Source organism: Chenopodium quinoa, unplaced genomic scaffold (genome assembly GCF_001683475.1).
Source record: "Chenopodium quinoa cultivar QQ74 unplaced genomic scaffold, ASM168347v1, whole genome shotgun sequence".
In the NCBI taxonomy this organism is placed as follows: domain Eukaryota; kingdom Viridiplantae; phylum Streptophyta; class Magnoliopsida; order Caryophyllales; family Amaranthaceae; genus Chenopodium; species Chenopodium quinoa.
In genome coordinates this window covers 1-11,090 of record NW_018742608.1, presented here as the reverse complement: position 1 = coordinate 11,090, position 11,090 = coordinate 1, and the positions used below count along the sequence as shown (strand labels likewise).

Here is an 11,090-nt window from a genome sequence, read left to right as displayed (position 1 = left end):
TACCCGTGTAATCAACCCAAATGGGTCGTTCTTTTTGGGACGGAGGGAGTATATAAAAACACTTATTACACTTATTTACGCGTGTTTTTGTCATGAATTTCTAATTTTATACAATTTTCAAGAGTGTATTTAAAGCTTATATATAGCCCTTAGGGATACATATAGCATAACCCTTATGTCATGTAAATAATAACTTTCCAAATATATAAGGGTAAATGTAATTTTAAATATTATTAAGGACACATTAACTAGTCTTATAATAACTTTTTTTTTTTTTTTGGTGTTTAGAGAGCCACAAGGGCGGGGGTGAGAATCAATCCCAGAATCTCTGGAAATCGGGAGGGACACTCTAACCACTTGAGCTATCCCTCACTCTCTAGTCTTATAATAACTTGATGAAATTAAACTCCGCCCTAATCCAGAATTTGTGATAAGATTATCGAGCTGTAAAAATTTTAAACAAACCCTCAATATTTTATTGCTTGTCCTACTTTTCTTTTGCAACACTTTTTTTTTTTTTTTTTTTTTAGGAAACTTTTGCAACTCTATTTAGTTACTTGCTCATAATAGTGATAATATGTTACAATTGTCCTCTAATCTAGTGGTCCCCTCATATTATATTTTTAATTTTTTCATATTCTCTATCCTCCCAGGCCACTTATAATCACGATTATTTAGTATTGTGTGTAAAGTAACCTTACAACTTAAAAGTGAAGGGAGGATAGAGAATATGAAGAATATACATATATATATATATATATAATGCCATAGTCACAATCGGAACCTTGATTCAAGATCAAGAACAAACCTTCGAGAGAAGGAGAACCTAGAAGAAACCCTAGAAATACACTCCCAAGGAAAACTTAGAGGGAACTATCGTGTGTAAAGTAACCTGGCCTTATAAAATATATTCAATTCAGAGAAAGTTATTTACTTTGGGGAGGGAAGTCAATCAAAAACAGCGACGGTACAAGCAGGGAATTAAGTGGAATAATATCACGATTGTAAGTGAAATAAAAATAAATATATCAAAGTTATAAACTATCGTGTGTAAAGTAACCTTGCCTTATAAAATGTATCCAATTCAGAGAAAGTTATTTACTCTGGAGAATGAAGTCAATCAAAAAGGCGAAGGTACAAGTAGTGAACCACCTCAATTTTCAGTTTCATTTGCGAGAAGAAATCATGCAATTCCCACAGAAAACCAAGATGACCAAGATCAAATCCGACTGCTTGAAGAGGTAAAAATCTAGCAACACTGAATCATAAATCTTACAATATAATGTTGATGTTAAAAACTAACAGTTGAGCTCTACATGATAATGAATATGATGAATATAATGTGTCTTGTTTTAGGGACATGCATTTACTTCAAGAAGTGATGACACTAAAGATGAGGGAGCAAGTGGTATTCGACTTCAGAAATTAGGACCAAAAAATTCAACTTCTACTTCTAGTGTTTACAAACCATCACTTGATTCGCAGCTTTCAATTTGTGTAGAGCAATCTCATCAACAAATGTCTAAACAATTGCTTGAATTTGAAAGGCAAAGAGTCGAATTTGAGAGACAACGCCTTGAACTAGACAGAGCGTCTTCAAAGAGAAAAGGAGAGAGAAGGAAATAACAAAGTTGATTAAACTCCTTGTTAATGAAATTATACTCAAATGTTTTTACCAGTTTGAATACTCTTTACATAAATCTTTCACTCAACTACGTGACCCATCAGAGGCTTCAATATGCTTGTTAGCCAAACCATTAGTTGGCTGATGTCTTTATTTTTCGAATTAAGGATTTGACACGTTATTTAAATCTGTACTAATCTGTAATAGACTGACTCTTCCATCTTGCAAACTTTAATTTATTTGTGTTATTACATCATTTGTTTTCTTCGTGTTGAATTTTGTACAGTATATGTGAACATAAATATACTAGCAGGTGTGTGCCACTGCAAAATAGTGAATACATAGGACAAAAAAAAAATGCAATTGACAACAACCAGAAAAATAACACAAAGAACAAAGGGTAGCCAAATAACACAGAGCTAGCGTGTACTTCACATTGAATCATAGAAAGGACAAGTGTTAAATGCATAAGGAAATTTGACAATCCATCTATACTTTTCTTGTATCATTCCAACCCTTGATACATGATATGGTCACAGAAGATGAGAACAGTAATAAACACAAACGCATTGCTTCTAACGAACAAGAAAAATGATGACATTGTGTAATGAGTTCTATGGTCGATAAATAAATTGTGTAAGGAGTTAAGGACTGGGCTAACAATGCAAGTTACAAAATTTCATGTCATTTATAATATACACTCATAAGAATACAGCTTAAAACTTGAGTCAGCACAGAAGAAATTTGAAAAAACAGTCTTCACTACCACTACCTATGTCTAGATCTAACACGATACATGTATTCCTAGCATCTCAATTAGGATAACAGTCATCTTCGGAGTTTTGCTGCAAACATTCCTCTCACAAGGTTCGTGGTGAAACTTCACGATTATGGAGCAAGTTCTGCTGCAACCATTCCTCTTCCAAGGCTCATGGTGCAACATCATTATCATGGCCTGGAGAAATAGCAAAGTTGCCTGCAGATAGAAAAATCAGCATCAAAACTCAATAGCATCTAACTTAGCACAGCACAGTAATGTCATAATAAGAACATAAATCACTGTCTTTTCTTTCTCCTTCACTAAATTCCTTTAATTGTCCATCCTAGGACTTAACAACATTTTCCACATAAAAATCAATTAAACAATTTGCTGCTCCTGGACAGAGGTCAAGATGAGCAAGAATTAATTAACAAGAATCAACAGGAAACAGTGCTGCAACCTTTTTCATGCTTTTTCGACAAATATATTTATAGCAAAATAAATAAATAAAGTACATAAAGTTTACTTGTATTTACCAAGAGGCTCAAATGTTTGAATCGTGAGGAGCAACAAGCAAAAGTAGACATAAGAAAGCCAAAATCCCTCAATTCATCCCGCGACATTGAAATTTACAAGAGACAACACACATCCCAAATCATGAAAGGTTGCTATGAGTAGTCCTGGTTCTTACCTGATTTCACTGACAACTTAATGAGGCAACTATTATTACAGCGTTATTAATTAATTTGTAATACACCCTTGGCTCCCCACAAAAAAAAATTACAATATCTAATTTCACTGAAAAATCTACACTCTAAATGGCTCAAGGCTTCTGATCTGGTCAGATAATTGCATACAAATTAGACATCCTGCAGAGTTCTGAGTCGCTGACTAGTTATAGAAAAGATAATTTGGTGCCAAGAAAAAATCTAATCTGGTCAGATAGTCATTTAAGCATGATTGAGGTATCAGGCTTATGGAGGCTTAAGGGAAATGGAATTTCTCAGCAGCAATGCCTAATTTTAATTTGCAAATTATATGGTACAGTTTGTAATAGAGGAAAGCATGAGCAGACAGGGGATGGTCCGCTTTGATTAGAAGTGACCTACCACCACCACACAGAGCAAATCTTCCCATGTATACACATGGTTGCAGCAGCCAACAGGTCATACAAAGCAAGTCCAAGTAACTATACATGTAATTACTTGTACACAAATTAATATATAATTCCATACCATTAATATAAAGAAAAATTGAGCAATTAAATTAAAATCAATTCTAAAATCAAGTACCCCAAAAACTAGACAAGATTTTAAGTTAGTTTTACAGGAGTTTCACATTTAAACGATCAGGTGACAATAATATTAAAATTCAAACACATAGAAATTACAGCAGTTCCCCATTTCCACTTCCCTGCCACAATGGATAGGTACAAAAATCTCATAGATTGTACATTGTGATTGTGAATTGATCTTGTGACTTGCTTATACAACCCAGAGTTGAATAATATTTGAAAGAATTTTGAGCAAATTCCAGAAAAAGGCACATTATATAGATACACTCTATCTTCTCCATACTTTCTCTCTTTCTTTCCCAGAAACTGGCCACAATCACTCAGCTGACTCTAATAGATAGTACTATCATAGCTCTACAAAACACACAATAAATTTATAAACTCTGCTCAATTAGACTAAATAAATCTTAAAAGACCAATTGGGTTTCCTATTAAGTCCTAAAGTTCTCCCTAGATCTAAAAGTTAAAATTAAAAGGAGAATAACTATAATCCAGGATTTAATACATAATTTCCAATTTGCACTTTCATTTATATATAAACAAAATAGCAGACTAAACTAAAATGGGATTTTAAATTGCCTCCAGTCCTTGTTATAGTTGAATAGAAAACAGCTGTTGAGTATTCTTTGGAGACAGTATTCATTTCAATCACCATAATATGAATCTAAAAGCAAACATACTCGACAAATTCCAAGAGTTTTAAAATCAATGCAGATAAAAATCTCAGGAAAGGAGCAGGGGTTCTTGCAGCTAGTACAGCTATCAATATAAGAGATGATGGTAATTCAAACTAACAAATCAAATCTGAACTAATTTATAAAATATACAACTGCCAAAAAAATAATCGCAAGCTGGTACAACATCCAACTAGGAGATGATAAGAATATCCCTCTTTCAAGATGAAGTGGCACTTATATATAGAATAAATACATAAAGCATAGTGTAATATACCTTCCAAAACATCTGCCTCAAATAATCTTATTTCGAATCTCTTCCAGTTTCTTTAGAATCTCTGCAGGAGTTCTGTCCAATTCATCTGCAATCTTCCTCTGCATATCCATAGGTAAAGTTGGAAACTGTTCGCACAGATCTCCATCAATCACATCCTACAAAATCAAGCAAAAATTTCAGCGATCATTGGAAAATAAAAATGCTTGAAGAGAGCCTGACACTGAGAAGGCCATGCAATCTTACCCACCTATAAGTTAATTCAGCCAAGGCTCAAGCGGTTATATAAGGTCTGAAAATAAGTAATTGATAGATAAAGGGGAGGGATGTAGTGGTGAGGAAACTATTACAGTCAATTGGAGGCAGTCCATTATCCTGAAGCGGAAGTTAATTACTACAGACAGATAATCTACTACCTTGTATTCTTCCACCCAATCGACCATATACTAATAACAACCATCCTTTTATTCAATTCAGAATTCAGATTGCCCGTTTATCAATTAACTTCATCACTCCAAGGCTACCCTAAGGCTCAATATTAAAATGAATTCAATTAAAAATATTCAAAGAGGGCAAACAAGAGGAATTCAGGAGACAACAAGCATACCTTAACAGGAAAATATGCAGATCTATATGCCATATGATCTCTGCCACACAGAGGTGGGTGCTCCTGCCTCAAATGCATTTCCAAGTGCGAAAAGAAGTCAACATCATCACGGGATGTGAAAGGAAGAAATGCTCCCAAGCTCCCATTACAGTGCCATAAATAATGCATTCTCCACCGCCAGGTATGAGTGATGCCTTCTGCAGACTAGATACAACATCACCAACATGAAACTGAACTATCTCCTCCACCTTGTTAGGTGCTCCATTTAATCTACCCTGTTCCCATTTTATTTTCCCACCAGTAGGGTCCTCTTCAATTTCGTCAGAGACATCCTGAGGTAGCCGAACAAAATATACATTCCCAAATTTGTCTGCACCAGCCATTGTGTCAAAATCAACATGGTGTGACGCAGTGAGCCATCTAGGGTAAACATCATCAGCAAATATGTAGAGCTGGTTCTCATCCCGTCTATACTTGCAATAATGGAATGACTACAAACAGCAAAAGATATTTTTTTTTGTCAAAAGTCAACAGAAACAAACACACCAAACAACTAAAAAAACTGAGACGAAAAGGCTTAAAAAAAAGGTCATAAAGAAACATTTCCAAACAAGATGAAATTGCACAATTAAAATAAAAGAAAATAAAAAAAAAATACAGGACTCACAATGCACAAGACACCAATGGGAGTGGACCAAAAGGAATCAAAAATATAATACAAATAACTTTTGAACAATTAAAAGTAGTCTTTATTATGTTCGATAGTGTCAGACTATGATATTTGGACTTGGAAATTCGAGGACACCCGCAGCAGGACACAATAAAGAAACATCTAGATTTTGAAAATAGACTCGAGGACATGGAACATAATAAAAGCAAATTTTTATACTTCTGCCATTTTTTTTACAAATGCAACAATTTGATGTTGACAAAACATTTGTTTATTTTAAGAAAGGCAATAGTCATGTTCTGCTAGTTATATTTGTTTTGAAATATACTTTCAAAAAATCAAACTTTATATAGTAGACAGTATTAAAGATACTAATGACCAAAGATTTGCATTGGCAATAATGAAGTCTAAAATTTGCACTTACAAACAGAGGAATGGTTTTTGCAAGAAATTAAACTATATAAAATACTTTTAATATAATTAGAAGTATATAGGTGATAAAATGGAAGTATATTTTTATTTATTTTCCAGCAGACCATTTAAATACTTCCCTGCCCCCCCCCCCCCCCTCCTTTTTTTTAAAAAAAAAAAGTCTCATTAAGAAATGAGTTGTAGTAACTCTAGCAGGGTATTGTTGATTAAAATCTTTAGGGCACTAATTCACCTGATATCAAAGTATGGCAGTATAGTAATGCTAACACACATCAATGAATAGACTAACCTGTCACACTAGTGTCAACACAACCCAACCCAACCCATCACGAAAAATGGGTTTTGGAGTTGGTAGAGATCACAGATCAGTACCCTACACTAAACAACTAAAACAAGAGCGGGACATTGAAGCTTTTGAGCATGAAAGAATGATGTGTAGACCAGGTCCACAGGTATGAGTAGTCTTCTCTGGCGAAAAGGCTTGGCTTTCTTCAATATTTTCACAATTGCAATGATATTCCAGTACCCAATTTTCCTTATTTTTTTTTTCCCTTCTTTTTATTAATGTACGAATAAGGGGTAGCCGAATAGGTGTTGGAAAGTGAAACCCACCTGACAGCCACTAAACATTCCTTTCTCCCTTTTAGTTTTTATAACCTTAGAACTCCAAAAATAAGGGTTTTACATTTCAGCCATCATTAGTTACGTGTACAATGTAGTATAAAACAGGATATGGTGGGTCAGAGGTATGAATACTAGAAATCTGGACCGGCCTTGCCAAAATAATTGGAAGTGTTCATCTTTGGGCATGTGTTGTTCACCTTATCTACTAATTTCAAGAAAAATTAAGTTATAGAATCAAGTATTAATAAGTCCGGATAAAATTAGTTTAGGGGGATAAATAAAAGTTCAAATATGGGCTAATAAGTGCCACACAGGTTTAACTTATAACAAAAGGAAGTTCATAACTTCATATAAGGTCAAATAAGTTCGGGTAAGTTAAAATATGTTTATATAAGGTGAAAAGAATGTACCCTTATTCCCTTAGTCTACGGAGAGGATTATATAAATAAATTAATTCTATTAATTGATGTACTCCTAAGCCTAGTTATGTTTCAAATCCTTTTAAAATGTGTGTCATCAAGTCCTTCATTTTTTATGTCTAATAGTCGTATCCAAAACAATGTCTGAAAATCCAAAGCACAAATTGTTGATCACTACATTGATTCACTCTTCTCATAGAAGATTGGATTCACAATGTCACAAAAACCTGTGTTGTGATGGCCCTACATATGTTCAAACAAAATCAATTGAAGCAGAAGTTGACTAACAATAGAAATGTCAATGAAATAAAGAGCTTGACCCCAACCAAAAGATTGAATAGGTATGTGCTTGACTTAGTATGATATAGCATGAATAGATTTTTGTTTGAGCCATTACAACCAAGAACCAAACCCATGATCAAAGCACATTTGGGGCACAGCCCACCTTTTCCCATGCTTTTTCCATATTCGAGCCAATCCAAAACAACAATAACGGTCCACTATCAATTTTATACTGGATCATGCATGGCTTGATGCCATGACTTCCATTTTTGCACCAACCCTTCCATTCCTTCATATAAAAAGTAGTTGCATACCCAAAAAAAAAAATTTAAAATGGCTAACAAATTATTCCCCTTACTAAAGCAATTAACTAGTTTCTTAAGGACGTTGTGGTAATTTAAAATCATGTTAGCTACCTAAATAACAGGAATCTAGCCCCTCTTTGTTACGTATGCCAGTCAATCTAAATCATAACTATGTCCACAGTAGGACTGTCAATCTCGATGCCTACACTAAAGGTACAAGAATGAATATGTTGGAATATAAATATATATACTTCCTTCGTTTTTATAGAGCATCATTTGCCTTTATGGGAAGTTGCATATTAATTGCATCAATTCCTTTTATGGTATACTTTCATAAACCTTGAGCATGTGTTCACACACCAAAAATCCATTATACCTTAGTAGACATTTGATAATAATCCATATTAACCCCACCTTATCTCTCAGCTTTGTTTGTACTCACATGGGCGTTCTCAAAAACCCCCACCTTTTACTCCCTTTCTTAAATCTTGTGCCCAAAGCAAATGGTGCAATTAAAACGGAGGAAGTATTTGACAAGGTCTCAATTATCCAAAAAACATGTCATGTGACTGGTAGTAGTGTCCTTTTCAAATGGAGCCAAATAATCAACAATTCTAAATTGACTTATATTTGAGCAAATAAGCAAAAAGAGAAAGATATAAACATTGATTGATAATGCTAATCCATTCTTTCGAACTTATAAGCTTGAAGCTACAAATCTCGAAGTTAGTGACTAGCTTTTGCCTCACAGTCTTCATGCCTCCTCCTTCCTCATCTCTCTCTATTTATATTCACAGTTTCATTCCCTATGATGATTCTAGACTAGCTTTTATCTCACGTGCACAGGTTGCCGCTCTCTCTATTTATAATAAATATAAAGACTACTAACGTAATAATACTAGACTACCCACAATGCCCCTCCTAAGGTCAGTTTACTACAGATTCCCTAGTCTTAAATTAATGATGTAAAACAAAAGAGAGCAAATTAATGTCACTGACTCACCACTAACTGCCAACTGGTATTAGAAAAATCCCTATGCCAGACACCCATCAAGCCACTAGCAATGGCCTTATTGATGTTGATGATGATGTTGTGTTATAGATAGGATGTAACAATTCTTGACAAGGATCTTAGGGTAGTTTAGTAATAAGACAAATGACATATTTTTGCTGAACATGTATAAGTGACTTTACTTGTGAGTTATTCAAACAATCACAATAAAATAGAGGGAGTGCCTAAGTCGTGACTCATGAAGAGGATGTGAGTAAAGGGCAGCAAAGAGTCCATTTTTCATACATTTTTTTCATATAAACATCAAACAAAAAAAATAACAATCATCAAGATTTTTGAACACTGATATATGATTATTCGAAGTAAAAACAAATGAAGACCCAGAAAATGACATGATAAGAAATCAGAAGTGCATACCTCTTGGATATCACCCACATAAATACGATCACGGTAAGTGTGTATAGTAATAATTGTGTTGGGAAACAGCTTATTCTCACATTTTCTTAGTAGTTTCTTCTTGCCCAAGTCATACAGCCTGAGCACAGGTCCTATTCCTGCAAGTAATCTTCCCTGAAATTGGGATAAAGCCAATGGACACCTTCTACTTGGGTTTGTGCAAAAGTTCAAGTTTTCCACCATCAACAAATCGATAAATATGAATATATGCAGCCTCAAACGATCTTTTAGGGAAAAACTGCAATGACTTTGCAGTACCAACAGCTAGTAGGGTCCCATACTCCTTGTCATGGAAATTTACTGTGCATATACTAAATGCAGCCTCATTATCCTGAAGCTCTAGGCAGCAAGTAGTTTCCTCTGTTCTCGGATCAAGAACCCTGATGCAAGAAACCCATTCTCTTTCTCTGCTTTTGGATAACCATACTGCTCATCAGAGAGCTGATTATCTTCGTCTTCATCACCATTTTCCATTTCAATGTTACCATTCTCATCCAACCCAGCACCAAAGCATTCTTTCTGTGCAGCCTCACGTTCTTCAGCAGTTAATGCTCGCTGATCGCTCTCAATCGTGACCAGCAACTTCCGCTTAGGCTGAAGCACAAACTTTCGTGGAGTGTACCCTTAAAGGGATTGCAGTTTCATTAAATGTCTCACCAAGCCTCTCAATAGTAAACACCTTTAAAGCCTCAGCAGCAACGGCAACTACACCTTCTGCACACTGATCAGATGAAAATGAGGCCGCAAATTCAAGTGTACCACATGTCAGGGGTGTCAAAAGGAAGTGTCCCTGATATATGTACCCAAGCCAAGGACGGCTTGACAAGCAAAGCATAGCACGTCGACCTCGCACTATGATTGAAAAAAGTTTTGGGGCTCTGAGCCCCAAAAACCGAGAACGAGAATCAGAGAGTTGACCTGTAACCATGTCTACAACTGTCCTAAACAATACACCATTCTGCAAACCAGCATTGAGGAAAAGACTGGCAGGATGATCAGCACCGTCCTCACCTCCAGTTGATGCCTGAATCTCGAGAAACAGTAAGGATTCAGGGGGCGAAAAAAACACTCTGCAAACTCAACACTTGCATACAATCATGGATCCAGAGACAAGATACGAATAGTATTATCATAGGAACCAACTGCAAGAAATCGAGATCTCTGTCTCCCTTCCGGGACTGGAGCAATGTCCAAACAAGCCACATCTCCAGGCATTTCATGTTTCTCCACTTCCATCAACTGACCAGTCATATCCACCTCAAAGTAGATAAGCTCTCCTCCGCTGAGTGCAATAACAACTTGAAGCCTGTTGTACCCAACCTTAACTATGGTCCTCTTTCCAGGGGTTCTCCACTCATTGATACGACCATCTTCCCTAATGTGCCTAATACCACTAGGTGGACTTGCATGAGAGAATCATCACCAATCAAAGATACAGCAAGAGAAGGGTGGTATCTAGGAATCCACTGTCACTAACTTCTTCAACTGTCTCACCAATTGAGAGTACAAGAGTAACACTAGCAAATGAAACCACAATATAGGCATCAAATTCATCATTAACATTCTTTTTCACTGTCCAAACTGCATTTGGCACACCAGGAAGTGGAGAGGTAGCCATCTCAGTAATTCCCAAACCAGGCCTTAAAACCCTTAAAGA

The 11,090-nt window shown here is 35.6% G+C and overlaps 1 pseudogene; it reads right to left on the bottom strand.

The window, feature by feature from the left end:
- Nucleotides 1-2,219: 2,219 nt before the first annotated feature.
- LOC110721248 lies at nucleotides 2,220-11,087 on the bottom strand (annotated as a pseudogene).
- Between the last annotated feature and the right edge of the window lie 3 nt (nucleotides 11,088-11,090).